We start from the raw sequence: 17,155 nt of genomic DNA on the forward strand, positions 1-17,155 counted from the left end.
TCTCATGCCTGATTGCGGGATATGCCCAACTTGGGTAAGGTCAAGGAGCTTCGGGCGTTTTTCAGCGGATGCGAAGCAAGGGTGTCTATCCAAATGCAATCGCATATGATCTAGGCTGTTTTCAGCTGATGCAAAGAGAGGGCATCTCTCATGATGCAATGTTGTCTCAAGGAGTGCATTGATTGCAAGATATGCCCAACTTGGTCAAGGCCAAGGAGCTTTGGGCGTTTTTCAACGGAGTCAAAGCGAGGGTGTCTACCGAGATGCAATCGCATACACTCTAGGCTGTTTTCAGCTGATGCAAAGAGAGGGAATTTGCCATGATGCAATGTTTTCTCAAGGGGCAAATAGAGTTTACAATGATATTGTTAGTCAATGGTTGTTGAAACAAAACGTCGTGCTTGAAACTACCTTGGTCGACATGTATGCCTAATGTGGTGCATTTCATAAAGCACAAAAAGTACTTTAGGAGGTTCCTGTCCATGATGTCGTCTCTGGATATGCATTGATTGTGGAATATGCCTAACTTGGGCAAGGTGAAGGAGCTCTGTGCTGTTTTTAGTAGATGTTACGTTGTGCTTGGCACTGCCTTGGTCGACAGGTATGCCAAAGGTGGTGCAATTCATAAAGCACAAAAAGTGCTTTAGAAGGTTCCTATCTGAGATGTAGTCTCTTGGAATGAACAGATTGCAGAATATGCCCACTTTGGGCAGGGCCAAGGAGCTACGTAACCCCTCAATCCGTCAGACATTTGGTAGTCAAAACCATGCCGAATTCTGCCTCCAAAAGGCCATTATGATCTATGAGACCAAAAGTAGAGAGAGAGAGAGAGAGAGAGAGAGAGAGAGAGAGAGAGAGAGAGAGAGAGAGTACTTTTCTTGATTTGCCTTATGAAATTTGTGAGGAGCAAGGGGTTTTAGGGTAAGAGGGGCCATGCCGCAGCCGAAGGCGGCGCCGTTTTACTAGTGCATGTATGAAAAACACTGAAAAAGACTCCGTTTTCCTACATGAGAAAATTTCTAAATCTTCTTGTGAAAGAGGAGGGTGAGCTACAGGTTCTATGCACAAGAAGGTGGATGGTGCTGATATAGAATAGGCCCTTTGACGTCCTTGGTGCTTGCTAAGAAGCTCCTTTTGTGGCTCAATGTCACATTTTGGCAAGAACATGAGACAAGATTCGTGCAAAAGTGGAAGAGAGAGCTTACATCCAAACCTCTTTAACTCATGTACATATGTATATATGCATGTTAACCTTCAAAAATATACGCATTTTTTGTTGATAATAACGAAACCCCCAAAAAAACAAGAAAACTCGATAAGAAATTGGCCAAGTGTGAGTGAATAATGTGTTTTAGAATTTTTGAGCCTTGTTTGCTATTTTTTTTTGTGATTTTCACTATTTTTCTATATTTTTATTAATAAAAAGTTTAAATAAATAAATAAATAAGCAAGAAGGTTGAATCAAATTGTGACTTTAAACGCCAAATTTCCAAACCCAATGGAATGGATAGAAAAAGTTTGGATCAAATTGGATGAAGTCAAAGAATGGCCTAATAGGCCAGAGACTCAATCTGGGGATACATATAGTATGAAGGGCTCTGTATGTCAAAATTAAAAAAAAATTGACCCGGGGGTACACTACATGAGGTAATACGGTTAATGGGTAAGTTAGTAGCTGGGGGAAATTAGGGATCCAAGTTTGTATATCCTCTAAGCCCATTTCCAAGCTCATCTCACATTGTGATTTGCGTGTGTGTGTGTGTGTGTGTGTGTGTGTGTGTGAGAGAGAGAGAGAGAGAGAGAGAGAGAGAGAGGGCTTGCTTCACCTAGGCTAGTTAAAATTGAATATTGAGCACCCAAACTCTCATCTTGTAGAGTGCCAGTGCAATTTGGTCACAAGAACTCTAGAAAAAGGGAGCCAAAACAAATTGCAAGCCTCAAAGACATTACAGTAGTATGAGCATATGTCTTTGAAGCAAGACTTTTAAGTAATTGAGTATTACTTGGGCTAGTTTGGCTCGAACTTAAGAACGAGCTCGAGAGTTGACTCCAGAGAGACAAGGACGGTATGCCATGAGGGCCCAAAAACAATCGTTAGCTTAGAAAGGCTAATAAGTAACGGACCATCAAAGTTCAAATTTTGGATTTGATGAAAAAATTCAAAACTGACGGCACCCCATCGTCAACTGTACCAGCATGTAGATGGAAGGAGGAAGCTACTGTACGAATGGGCCTTGGCGACCTTGCTTTGGTTCTGTGACCCTCTTTGGCATCACTACTACACACACAGAGGTTCCAATTGTGGTGAGAAAGATCGTATTTAAATAGGTAGCAAGCTTTCGCAGGTTCCATGGCTTGAAGAGATGAAGGGCGGATTGCTGGAGAAGGCACTATCAGGAAGGTGTCCTTACGAAGGTGAGTTAAACTCGATTTTGACTCATTGTTTTCTCAAAGGTTTGCAGGCCGAGATCTCCATACTGTAGATGTTCGTGGGTCTAAGGCGGGGCAGATTTTTGAAGCTTGCAACCTAGCATGGTATGAACCGGCCGTCTGCAGGTTGCAACCTAGCATGATATGAACCGGCCGTCTGTAGCCCCGATACCTTCATAATGTAGACATCGTGGGTTTGCAGGCTCGAAGGATTTTTGAAATTCAAAACCTGGCAAGGTACAATCAACCGAACTGCAGGCCCCAATATCTCCATATTGTAGACGTCCATGGGTTTGCAGGCTCGAAGGATCTGAAGCTCGCAACCTGGCAAGGTATAATCAACCAGACAAAAGAAAACCTTGAACACAAGCTTGCAAGTAGCAGTACCCTAGGTTTGCACTTCCTATTTGCTAGTGAGCTTCATTGACAAAATGGACTCCAACATCGTCCTCACCAGATTATCTATCGCGTATCTTGCAACGCAGTCTCTCAGCCTCAACCACACCATTTTGATTCTGTCAGCATGTTTTCATATTCTCCCTAGAAGCTTGATGGAATCTCTTCATCACCGCCACGCCTGTGAGTATGGCAACCGCACACTCTATTGTGCCTTTCTTGAATAGATTGGGATGCAACTTGTGAGTGGCTAATTGCTTCTATGTGTACAACGACAAGATTTGGTGTTATGCGGGTCTATCCCTGCTAAGTTAAGATAAGGCTAGCGCTTATGGAGGCTACTTATGACCGGATGTGCCTTGTTGGGTGCAAGGCATTTGTATTCCTTGAATCTAGGATAGAGTAGGTGTTGTAGGGAAGATATGGCTAACCATGTTGCATGCAACTTCGAGCTAACTAGAGGTTGTGAGCTGAGTGCTTTTGGTTGTCGATTGGCAAGAGTGAGGTGTGTAAGTGACATTAATTAGGGTAGAATTAGTGTATTTTCTATACGCTAAAGAAAGCAAATTTCATGATTGCTTGACATAAGGTGCTCTTAAATGTCTAAAGCATGCTCTAGTTGGGGAGCCTATTATTGGAGAGAACCATGGGGCTTACACCTAATTTTGAGCCTCCAAGGTGGGGAAAACCGTGAGCACTAACTATACTAGCAAAGAGACCACCTATAAGAATAGAGGCTTGAACTTAATAACTATACTGGCCAAGAGACCACCTTTAAGAATAGAGGCTCGAACTTAAGTTCGAGCCTCTACCCAGACTAGGCAAGAAACCACATGTAAGGATTGTGGGCAAGAAACCATCTATAAAGATGTAGGCTCAAACTTAATTTCAAGCCTTTGACAACATTAGATAAGAGAACCACCTGTAAGGACATATACCAAGAAACCATTTGTAAGGATGGAGGCTCAAACCCTCTAGCCACATGAGGCAAAAGATCCTTTATAAGGACACTAAGAAAGATACAACATATAAGGATGTTGGGGGCTCGAGTTGAAGTTTAAGACTTTGGCCACACTAGGCAAGTAACCACCGTTAAGGATGGGGGATTGGATTTAAGCCAAACTAGACAAGAAATTAACCACTTATGAGGATTGAGGCTCCAACTTCAGTTCGAGCCTCTGTCCTTATAGGCGGTGTGGAGTTTCAAACTGTTATAGTGTAACCACACTAAATAAGAAACCATCACATGGCTTGAGCTTGAGTTAGAGCCTCCAACTACCCTAGGCCGGAAAGACCATGAGTGTTTGAGACTCCACTCCTTTGACATTAAGTTTGGGCTCTATAATTCCTAAGCGGCACAACGTGAGCTTCTTCTTATTTGGGAATATTTTAACGGTCTTCTATCTTTCATTTAAGTTGTTTTAAAGGTAAGGGTTTTCCTCATTAGTAGATATGCATGACACTCCAACATTAAGCTTTAGTTTATATTATAAATTGTTAGCTAGGTCATAGCGCTTTGCATTGCCATAGAGTTTGGCATCCTACATTTACATGTCATAATAATTCAAGAAATCAAGAATAAACAATATGTATCGAAAGAGATTTACACTTGAATATGTGCAAAATTTTTGATTGCTTGTTTCAATATCATAGTGGTTGTCTCTATATATTCCATTTGTTTGCTCTATCAGGTGGTCACAAGAAGCCAAATTGAACAACTTAATTCATGATATTCAATCTCAACAAGAATAAGAATTCCCTTGAAAAAGATTTTATTTCTAATCTCATTTCAAAAATTGGGAGTTGAATAATTCCCATTTCCCCTAAATTGGTCTTATCTCATAAATGTGGAAAACTGATCGATCCTTAATATCTCATATATCATTGACGATCAAAGTTTAATAAGTTACGTCGTATGGGCAGGTAGAAAGTTGTTGAGAGAAAATAGATCATGATACTTCACCTCATGATGACAAAGAGGAGTTGGCTACCTAGACTTGCTATTCGTTATTTCATTAATTTGAGAGAATTGAAGTCCAAAGGTGTTAATGAGGGTTTGAAGGCCAAGTTAATGGAAAATTGAATAGTAGTAGAGCTTGAGTTTAAAACTAGACATATTGGATATTCGAGGATTGTCCCTGCAAATGTTTAAACCTTTTTAAAGGTGGGAATCGGGTCTTAAAGACCATGGCTTCACATTTTTTCAAAAAGAAAAATAAAAGAACATTTTATTTTGTAGTCAGTGTGCACTTTAGAACCGTTGCGAGGAGAGAAAGGGCACGAGGGGCCGCGAGAAGAGGAACCACCAGAAGGTGAATACGCAATTCGAGCCCAAAAGGGGAGTGTGAGTGAAAAACGAGAGCATGCGCGAGCCCAGGAGGGGCCGAGAGTAGGGCTGCCTTATGTGTGTCTGTGTGTGTGTGTGAGAGAGAGAGAGAGAGAGATCTTGTAAAGCGCACATGCACCGTTCACCCTCCCGGTCGTTCAATCTTGAACGGGTGCTGGCCTACTATGTAATGCGCACATGCATAGCGTTCATTCAATCCACAGATCGCTGATTTTCTGCTGAGCTCAGCATTGCAGGTCTGCAGGCAGTTCAGTGAGCTTCCCGCCCTGTAGCTTGCAGCTTTTGCAGGTCTGCAGGCAGCGCAATCGTCTTCCCGCGTTGCCAACGTTTTGTGAGCGTTGCAGATCGTTATGAAGGGGGGGTGCTCCATTACGATGACGACATTCGCCATCCGGTTTCTGAGGACAGGTTCGTGGCGGGACCAGCTGATGTGGAAGGCGCTTTTTAGCCGAACGCAGCTCTGAACGCACGCATGTGCGCACCGTAAGAGAGAGCCACAAAGTCCGCAAGGCGGTTGTAGGCGTGCCTGAGAACGGAGTCGCCAGGGTGAGAGTCGGTAGGAAGGGAGAGGGAGCCCAAGAGGTCTACCCTTTGTGTGTGCCTTGCTATAGCGTAGAAGCCTGAGAGAGAGAGAGAGAGAGAGAGAGAGAGAGAGAGAGAGAGAGAGAGAGAGAGAAGGAGTTTCCCTCTGTGTGTGTAGTGCTAGAATGACAGAAGAAAGAAAGAGAGTGATTGCATGCAAAAGATTATAGAGAGGATGCATGTCTGTGTGTGTGCTCCTTGTGAAGAGAGAGAGAGAGAATACCCTGCAATGCAAGTAGAGAGAGAGAGAGAGAGAGAGAGAGAGAGAGAGAGAGAGAAGGAGTTTCCCTCTGTGTGTGTAGTGCTAGAATGACAGAAGAAAGAAAGAGAGTGATTGCATGCAAAAGATTATAGAGAGGTGTTGAGCCAGCAGAGGATCACACCCGCATTTTTGCTCACGCCCATCATTTTGTAACCATTGATTGTAATAAATGTCTTTCCGACATTAATTTTGATTTGAGCCATTCATTAAGTAACGGGACTCAATTGAGTTTCCAGCTTGTAATCCCGACGTAATTTCACCTGCTGATGTAAATAATTAGAGATGTTCTCACCTCCAAGGCTGAGGTATATAAGCCAAAGTTTTGTAACCTAAGGAGATTCAATTATTAATCAAAGTGAGTTTTGAGCGTCGTGACTGTGTCTGAGAGAGAGAGAGAGAGTCTTATCTCCTTGCTACGCGAGCTACGGAGCCGTCATTGGAGAAGCGACACCGCCATTGTGTTAGCAACGGCGAGAGCTACGCACAGATACCAAGAGTGCGCGCTATCGGCTTCTATGTGTGGTACGTTCCTACGAGCTTCGGTGTGAGTTTTCTTCCAGCTCGTGTGTCGGAATAGAGCGTGCAGCATATCTATAGAACCACAACGAGTAGAGCTACACATTCGTACCATCGGGGTCAAGTTTCGGTCACCTGTAATTTTCGGCCTGTCTTCATACGCGTTTACCGCACGGAGTGGTTATAGGTTGATTTTCAGTTCAAGTCTTTAGGGTGTTGTTCTTACCTAGTGTATAGACGTCCCCTTGAGTTTGAGATCGATTCGATGATTCTAGATCCTGTTTCGTATAGCATTCGTTCGTAGTACGGATTTCAGTCACCTGCGTATTTTAGAACTTAAATTTGATTTCCTTGGTAGTGATTGTCATTAGAAGGTCGAGTAGGTGATTTGACACCCACCTAGTTGTTTCCATGCGCCTGCGGGTCAAGCTCCGTCCTCGTCTGACAAATTCTGTTGTTGGTTGAGTTCTCGCTATTTAGCTTCCGCTAGCGGCGTAACCGCCTTAACATTTGGCGCCGCTGCCGGGGACGAGAGCCCTAAGTAGGTGACCTTAGACTAATCCTACGAGGTGAGTCATATAAACTACTTTGTATACTTTAGTTAGAAAAGATCTAGGAGTGGTGGACTCCGAAGATCTCGAGAGATACTAGGAAGTGGGGTATTCCTGGGTCTTCCGCGTTGACAGTATTTTTAGTCTAGCTTAGATTAGATTGTTTTTTGATGGTGTTTAAGTGGTTGTTGACATAAAAAGCATTTGCTACTCCTTGTGTGGTAGTAAATCTCTTTATATTTTCAATTGCAAAAAATCCATTTTATGATTAGAAGTAGCTTAGGTAGGGCCTGATTTGATCCTGATCTAGAGCTATCGATTGGCGTTCTATTTGCTTGATGTGTTTGATTGCATGTTAGATCACTGAAAAAGTCTCTTTGGTAGTGAAATATGCAATAAACAAAGTTCAGAAAAATTTTCTGTGTAACTGATTGTTGCTGAGCACTTAAAAGAGCTATTGGAAGAGTTATGTGCTGAAAAACTGGAAATCTGCAACTTTAGACATCATACGCGTATGATGTCTTAGGACCTAAACAGAGACTAAAATTGAAAATTTGACATTGCCAGAGTGTTTAGAAGGGGGGTTTTACCCTAAGATCAACTTAAAACAAGGGCATTAACACTCAAAGAAACCCAAAAAAGACAAGTCGGAGTCCAAGAAACGCAAAGAACAAGAAATTTTGGATTCAGATCTTGTTTTTACATTCAAACCTGACAAAAACACCTGAAACTCAATTATAAACATTGGAGAAGGCTTAAAACCAAAAATAGTCAAAATCTGGGAAAAAAGACATCATACGCGTATAATGTCTTTTTGCACTTCCATTGCTTATTTTTGAAATCTGACCTGACAAGATTATTACAAACACTGTAGAAAGCATAAATATCAAGTTTGGACCCAAATTGATGAAAAAGACATCATACGCGTATGATGTCTTTGACCTAATTTTGGACATATTTTGATACTTTGTCAACACAGATCCATTGTAATAGCTGTCTAGAGGTTATATTTCAAGTTTCATCCCATTTGGATCACAATTGAGCCAGAAAACAAGTCAAAAGCGGAAAATTGCCAAGAAAAGCCTGAACTAGCCATAACTTGCTCAAACAGAGTTCAAACTGAATTTTGTGAGTGAACAGAGCATAAAGGGGCCATTGAGAGTGAGCATAACCAAAATAGTCAAAATCTGTGAAAAAAGACATCATACGCGTATAATGTCTTTTTCAGCATAACTGCAACAAAATTCTCACTTGATGAAACAGAAGTTTTCCAACTGACAAAATTAAACAGTTGACCAAGTATCAGTCAATTTGGATCAATTCTGACCACAAAAACTTGGGGAAAACAAATTGCCGAGACGGAAAAGCTACAGTCCTTTAGGGGAATTGATGAATTTGAGATCGGGCAGGAATCTCCGGAATAATCAACCAAAACAAGGGGAACCAGCAAGTGTCATATCAACCGAGGGAAGTGTAAACCAGAGTTGGGTGCAACCATTAGAGCCGATCTTTGAAGGAAGTATCTCTGATACTTCTTCGGAGAGATCTTACGAAATTTTCACCGAAAACTTGGAAAACTTGAACCTGAACAACAAAGAAAATATGGCAGCAGGATCATCAAACCCTTCCGCCACCATGAAGCTATTGTTCATAAAATACCAGTACGACAATGAGCAAGGTGCCAAGATCTACAAAGATGGAATGGACCGCTATTGTGTAAAGATAGAAGATAGACCTAGTGAGTTCAAGGACTTAGTGCCTGTGAGCTATAGCGGAGATAGATATCTAGATGACGAGGGTACCATGTACTTGGTAGTCCTAAATCCTAACATTGTGGACAAGTGGGGATTGATGGGCACCAAAGCCAAAATAGATGAAGAACTCGAGGAGAAAGCACCAATAATGAACTTCCCTAATGCGAGGTTAAGAAGAGAGAATGAAACTACAAGGATCAACACTGATAACATCTATGTGGGGCTGTACAAATATAATAATGGGGAGCAAGATCTCTATTATAGATGTGAAGAACCCTACACCGGAGAGTTGACAGACAAAAAAAGACTCTATGTCTTTACCTACACAGAGGGATCGGAAGTGAAAATTGCCGCTTACGATAAGTATGGCAGGCAATACTCAACAATGGGCAAGAAAGAATTAGAAGGATATACATACTTTGGGGGACCTGTACATCAGTATTATGTTACTTCTAGCTCACATAGACCAGCACCAACAACTGGAGTGCAAAACTCAATGACAACAGGAGGACAAAGAACTCAGGTCGCTGACTCTTTCAGTCAACCTTGGGACTCGAAGCTCGGACCAATGGGATCTTTACATTCCAGAGAGTCAATGGAGACGAATCGAGGTAGTGCAGTTCCAATCCCCACCTATACCACTCCAGGTCCAAGGTTTGAAGCGGAACCATCACATTTACCTCCCAGTAGTAGATTCAGGGCAGAGGAACCGACAAGGGTAACCCATGAAGTCCATGGTGCTAGAGAAAGCTTTAGCCGAGACACAGGAGCAATGAGATTGGTAGCAGATCATAGACGTATGAGACCATCTCAAGTAGCCAAGTGTGTGCAAAAGAAGTATGGTGGTTCAGGAGATCCGTATGCACATGTGTCACTCTTTAAGCAAGTCTTAAGAGCTGAGCAGATAACCGATTTCCATACACAATACGAGGGATTTGGTCTTACTCTAGAAGGTACTGCATTGACATGGTTTCAACCAATGAACATAGGGGGATTCCATGACATTGACCATTTGCTAAGAGAGTTTGCTGAGGAATTCTCAAAACGAGGGATTAAGCACAATACGGTCTCACAAATATATGCTTTTAAACAGAGAGAACACGAAAAAGTGAAGGAAGCTTCACTTCGCTTCAAACAATACATTGAGAGATGTCCAGTACGTGAACGACCACAAGATGACAGACTATCTGTTCTTTTTATCGAGGGACTGAGGAACGACACTCTCAAGAAGACTTGCACTTGAAAGCTTGTACAAGTTTCGAGCAAGTAACAAGAGAGGCATTGTACTTAGTGGATAACTGTACGGTTTATGGAGAGGTGTCAGCGGATACAGATTTTGCATCCAGTAGCTCCTCCTCCGTAGCGAGCGAGACTACCACTAAAAAGAATGTTCAAACAACAACCATGCCAAATGTAGAGCAAATGATAGAAGATGCTCTAAAAAGGATGGCACCATACCAAAAACCATTGCCAAAAACACTGAAATGGTGTGCTATCGAACAAAAATGGACAAATCATCCAACAGAGGAGTGCTATTACAACAAAGGGTATGTAAGGGAGCGCCAGTACGCACCTCCTGCTCAATTAGCACCACCTCAAGTACATCCGGTACCTCGATACCCAACGGGAAATGTACCAGGACCTATGGGGATAGAAAGACCGCAACCGGTATTGGGACAACAACCACCTTTACCAGGAGCAAGACCAGTGGGCATTAGATATGCACCAACTTTAGAGAATCAGGAAGAACAAGCCTTAGTGCCTGTTCAAGCCTATTACGAAGAATCGGGTGCACACATGTCTCCGACAGTGTATTACCCACCAGAAGAACCAAAACAACCAGAACCATGGGGCATGATGGGGAATGTTGGAACACCAACAGTTACAAGTGCTTCTGATGAAGAGAGATACAATTTGGACGCAAGAACCTTGATGTTCATAGCTCATGGAGGGTTAACAGGACAAAGACCATCATATCCACAAAGGACGAATCAAGGGGGACCAAGACCAGCACTAGGACCCTGTTACAAGTGTGGAGGTGACCATCTGATGAATGTTTGCCCACATACGGAAATCATTAGAATTAACGCTTATTGCACTGAGTGTGGGGTTACTCACTTCATTGAGGATTGTTCAAAGAATCCAAACAAAGTGCAAAAGACGACATTGAATATGCTAGAAACTATTCCTACCAGCAGTGGGTCTGAAAATGAAACTCTGATACCAACGCAAGTTGTTACTAGAGCTCAAGCTAAGAAAACCACTAGAGAACCTGAGAATGGAAAGTTAGCGACTGAAGTGGTTAGTCAAGGACCGCGGAGTCAGAAAAACACATGGAAAGCTAGAAAAGCACGCATGAAGTTGAGAAAAGAACGTGAAGACGCTATTCTAGCTGAAGAACTAAAGCGAACTAAAGATAGATTAGAAAAACTTGAGAGTCAAAACGGGAAAAGAGAGATGAGCCCGGAAAGAACGAAACAAAAGAGTATCAAAGAAACAACGAGCTTAAGCTCCGGGGGATCAGTGCTAGTCGACAAGGTACACGAACCATTGGACGCACTGATGAGAGCTTACGAAGCTAGGTTAAAGAACAACCAAACACAAGAACAGAGGTGGATGACATACCCAAACGCAGAATTGGAAAAGCAGAGACTTGAAATGTGCCAGAGAATGATCGAGACTGCACAAGCCTTATTAGAACCACCAAAAGAAACAATGAATTGTGGAAAGGAAAACCCAATTCAGCAAGAGACTATCGTTTCACGGGTAGCTGAAAAGACTCCCAGTGCACAAAAGCCTGAAAATACACAAAAGGATGACCGCATAGTGTTGAACACAACCGATCAGGAGATAGAGAGTTTTCATCCAGTCATACAGAGGAGTTACGAAAGAGATGATGATTACAATGAATTTTGGAAACAAGTGAGAGAGGCAAACTTTGCAAACGAGCTAAGTTGCCAAGCTAATCAGACAAATTGGGAAAAGGACATCAGGAATCCTCCCATAGTGGAATTTGAGGCAGGATCTCAAGTGGACTTGGATCTGCAATCTTACTGGGGAGATGGGGGCTCTGTTAGAACAATGGAGAGCAAACCTCATTCACTGAAAACCTTACCTTCATACTTAGGAGAGTATGAAGCAAAATCTGAATTAGAGCACTTCCCTCACGAAAATCTCACCAGAAAAAGTCATGGACTCACAAGGATTGATAGAGATCTTGTCAACACCAGTGACATGCACTATCACTCTAGCTGAGCTTTTGAGGCTAAGACCACATATGTGGACCACTGTAGGAAAATGCTTGGAGAAATTCGGGATAAAAGATCCAACATCGAGATTGCAAGAGAGCATAGAGGAGCTGAGCAAGCCACAAAAGAACGCTAAGCCTGTACCTTAAACAAGGTCGGAGAGTATTGCGAAGGTGAAGAGGGGAATACAACCTTACCAGTTGAATTCCAAGGAGTGAACACAATGGCAATACTAGACAGCGGAGCTGGGGTAGCCATAGCTACAAAAGAAATCTGGAAAAAATGGGGGAAACCAGCAATAAGGAAGACTAGGTTGAAACTCCAATTAGCAGATGGACACATGGAGAAACCTATGGGGTTATTAGAGAAAGTTGTAGTGACTTCTTGCGGCATTGAATACGAACATACTTTTGCTATTGTCGATTTTGGCAAGGAGAATAACTATGATATCATACTGGGAAGACCATTCATGAGACAGTTGAAAATGGTCCAGGATTGGGGCTACGATCACATATACCTGAGAAATATGGAAACCACTACACGTGTGAACCTGAAAGACCATAGCTACAAAGATGTGAACCGAACACCGGTAGAGGAATTTGATTCAGCTACTTTGGCGGGATCCGAATTTCCAGCTTGGTTAGGTAAACCCAAGGAGTTATGGATGTGTGGAGCTTCGAAATGTGGAAGTCTGAAACGAGAAGAATGTGTTTTAAAAGGGCTATCGAAGACGAAACTTATGTAAGAGAACCCTTTCCAGAGGACACGTTTGAACCATTAGAATGGACACACATTCTAGCAACCCTAGATGTTTGTGCAATTCCAGATGGTCCCACAACGAAATTTTGCGACAAGGACGGGTACGACGTGGTTCCGTATTTCATGTTGAGAACTGTGCTCGAAAAAGAAACGGAAAAGAACGATACACTGGAAAAGGAAGATGAAGAGGAGGTATTTCACGACATTCCCGATCATCCTGAGTGGGGAAATGAAGCAGACAACGAGTCAACGGACAATTCAAGCGGAAACGAAGAAACTATAACGGATGTCCGATTTTATGATTTTCCGAACCAAACTAAACAACGCCAGAAACACTATAGAGCAAAGAGAAAAACAAAAGGGGTTAGAACCAATCCGATGCCTAGAATAAGAGGAAAAAATCAATTCCTAATGCTAGTAAAGGCTGAAGATTGTGTTAAGGATAAGATTTCTGGAAGAATGAGAGGCAGTGATCAAAAGAGCTTACGAAAAGACAAAAGAGGCTCAAGAAATCAAGTTCAAAAGAATGGAACGAAAACTGAAACAGAAAAATCAGAAAAGAACAAGCGCAACAGAGAACACACGGAGTCCAAGCTAGAACGTAGAAACAAGTACAGAGAGCTCAAGAAAACTCTGAAGGAAGTTTGGACGACAGAAATTGAGAGTGGAGAGGACGAAAACGTCAAAATCAAGGAAAACATGGATGTTCCCTCTCACTATAGGAAATTCACAATAGAGGATAGGAAGGTGGTATTAACCCAACCTATTCGAGAGAGAAAGGAGAACGAATCTTATGACGGACCGGAGGATGCAAAAAAAGTTGATTTAGCAGCTCCAGGTGAGCCACCTAGACCGGTGTACATAGCCACAGATTTGTCTCCAGGCGAGGAAGAGAGACTTTTGAGTCTTCTCAGAGAGTATAGGGATGTGTTTGCATGGTCTTATAAGGACTTAAAGGGAGTTGACCCATCGATATGCCAACACTCAATCCCACTAAAACAAGACGCAAAGCCTAGCAGACAGAGACCATACACATATAATGATACTTTTGCTAAGCGAATCAAGGAAGAGATAGATAAGCTAATGGAAGCTGAATTCATATACGAGATTGAACACACTGATTGGGTATCTCCGATTGTGGTAGTACCTAAGAAGAACGGAAAACTCCGAGTGTGTGTCAACTTAAAGAAAGTGAATGCTGCAACAATCAGGGACAATTATCCCCTGCCGATAACTGATCATGTTCTAGAGCGTGTATCAGGAAAAACAGCATACTCCTTTCTTGATGGTTTTTCAGGATATAACCAGCTAGCCATAGCACCAGAAGATCAACATAAAACAGCTTTTGCAACGGAGTGGGGAATTTATGCTTATCGGGTTATGCCTTTTGGTCTAACCAATGCTCCCGCAACCTTCCAGAGGCTGATGACGCATGCTTTCAAAGAATACTTAAGGCTGTTTCTAGAAATCTACATGGATGACTTATGTGTACATTCTCTTTTGAGAGATGAGCATCTAGAACACCTAAGAAAAGTATTTGAGAAATGTAGGACATATCGCATTTGTCTCAATCCTGAGAAATGTGTGTTTATGGTCCGACAGGGCAGAATTCTCGGACATATTGTCTCACAAAACGGAATATCCACGGATTTAGAGAAGATAAAAGTTATAGTGGATATGCCTAGACCAACCAATGCGAAACAAGTACAGAGCTTTATGGGACATTGTGGATATTATAGACGATTCATTTACATGTACGCTATAATAGGCCAACCACTTTACAGGCTAATAGTGAACTTTGAATGGACAGAGGAGTGTGAGGAATCGTTCAAGAAATTGAAAGAGGCACTCATTACTGCTCCAGTCTTGAAATCACCAGATTGGGAGAAGATATTCCATGTGCACATAGATGCTTCGGCATATGCAATAGGATGCATTCTGGCTCAGCCAGAAGAAGGAAACATGGATTTTCCTATCTGTTACGCCAGTCGACAGCTCAACAATGCAGAGAAGAATTACACCACAACAGAGCGAGAGGGATTAGGAATGATATATGCTGTGAAGAAATTTCGGCATTATCTTCTAGCCAACAAGTTTGTGTTTTTTACGGATCACCAAGCCTTGCTCTACCTAGTGAATAAACCATGCAATACCGGGAGAATAGTGAGATGGTTCATTATCTTACTGGAATTCGACTTCACGGTAGTAGTAAAGAAAGGAAAAACACATCTTAGAGCTGATCATCTTTCGCGATTGACGAATGGAGAAGACCCTATAGGAGTAGATGACGACATGCCAGACGCGTACTTGTTCAACATAGAAATGATACCGAGGTGGTCTCAAAATGTCGTTAACCTATTAACCTATGGAGGAGAGTTCGATAGAAGAGAATACAACCTGAAACATATTGCTATTCAGCAATCCAAGAATCTTCAATTGATTGCAGGAAGGTTGTATCAATTGGGAAATGATCATGTTTTACGACTATGCATCAATCCTGAGGAATATAGTATATATCTGCGCGAAGCACATGTTCAGGAATGTGCATTTCATTGTTCAAGAAGGAACACATATAGGAATTTGTTACAATTGGGAGTCTATTGGCCAGGAATGAAAGAAAGCGTACATGAATATGTCACTGTATGTATTGTATGTTCATCAAAACCGCCAGCCGAGTATTCGACATTATATCAGATAATGATCGCTCCAGAATGGAGTCAGTATATTGTTGAATATCTCACAAATAGAACTTTCCCAGAAGGAACGTCAAAAGCTCGTCAGAAATCTGTAGAGACAGAAGCTAGAGATTACGCTTTAATAGGAGATCAACTCTATAAGAGAGGTAAAGACAACCAGCTTAGGATTTGCGCATCAGAGTCTGAGTATGTGATAATCCTAGAGCAAGCTCATGGAGGAGTAGGTGGAGGCCATTTCTCAGGTGATAAGACAGCAAAACTTGTCTTAGCCGCAGGAATATGGTGGCCAACATTACATATGGACGCTGAGGAATACGTTAAACGGTGTGATGACTGTCAGCGGACCAAAGTACCACTTAAAAGAGATGATATGCCGCTTAGACCAATGATGGGGGCAAGAGCTTTTGCAAAATGGGGGATTGATTATGTCGGACCCATTTCACCTCCTGCATATAAGACTCATGCACAATACATCATTGTGGCTACAGACTATCTAACAAAGTGGGTCGAAGCAAAGGCAACTCAAAAAGCAGATGCCAGGACCACGGCACAATTTCTATATGAATACGTCTTTGTACGATATGGATTGCCAATAGAAATTGTGAGTGATCGAGGCACACATTTCATAAATGAAGTGATAGAGATCCTTCTAGATGAATTCATGGTAATCCATAGGAAATCAGCCCCGTATCATCCACAAGCAAACGGACAAGCTGAAGCAACAAACAAAACCATATGCACGGTCCTTACGAAGATTGTATCTGAGTCGAGAACTGACTGGGACCAGAAGTTGCATTCAACATTATGGGCATATAGGGTAGCATATAAAACATCCATAGGAACGACCCCATATAACATGGTTTTTGGGCTAAATGCTATCTTACCAATAGAATTCTTGATTTCAACCTTAAGGGTGGCTAAGGATCTAGAGTGGACAGGGCACGAGCTCTCTGATAGAATAGATGACCTGGAAAAGCTAGATGAGCTTCGCCTAAAAGCAGTAGCTTCCATCTACGCTCAAAAAAGGCGACAAAAGGAATTTTTTGATAAGCATGTGCGGACTAAAGAGTTTAAAGTTGGGGACTATGTCCTAGTTTACACTCTGAAACAGCATGCTAAGAAGCTTAAAAAGCGAGGGATGGGTCCTCTGGTGATTAAAGATCTATCACCAAGTGGAGCCGTCAAGCTTGCTACATTAGACGGAGAAGAAATGCCCAATTGGATTAGTGGATGCAGAGTGAAAAAGTATCTGTTGCCGCTAACACAAGACATGCTTCTCAAAATACATCAAGAAAAGCTGCGTGTCCAGAAAAAGAAAAAGATTGAGGAGGAAGCGCAAGCCGAGGCGAAGGAAAGAATGGAGAAAAGAAGACTACTGCGTCAGAAACAACGCAATGAAGGAGCAATACGAATAAACGCAGTTAGTATAACAGAAATGGGGAATGACAAAGAAGAACCCATCATTGAATGCAAAGTAGGAACCAACCAAGTCAAAGCCAGAGCACTATTGGATTCAGGAGCTCAAGCTAACCTACTTTCACTCAGTTTGTATAGACAATTGACAAATGACACGAAATTACAAACTGCCAAGCAAGAGTTAAAAAGTTACTCTGA

This window comes from Adiantum capillus-veneris, chromosome 16 (genome assembly GCF_014529385.1).
Source record: "Adiantum capillus-veneris isolate H3 chromosome 16, ASM1452938v2, whole genome shotgun sequence".
Classification (NCBI taxonomy): Eukaryota; Viridiplantae; Streptophyta; class Polypodiopsida; order Polypodiales; family Pteridaceae; genus Adiantum; species Adiantum capillus-veneris.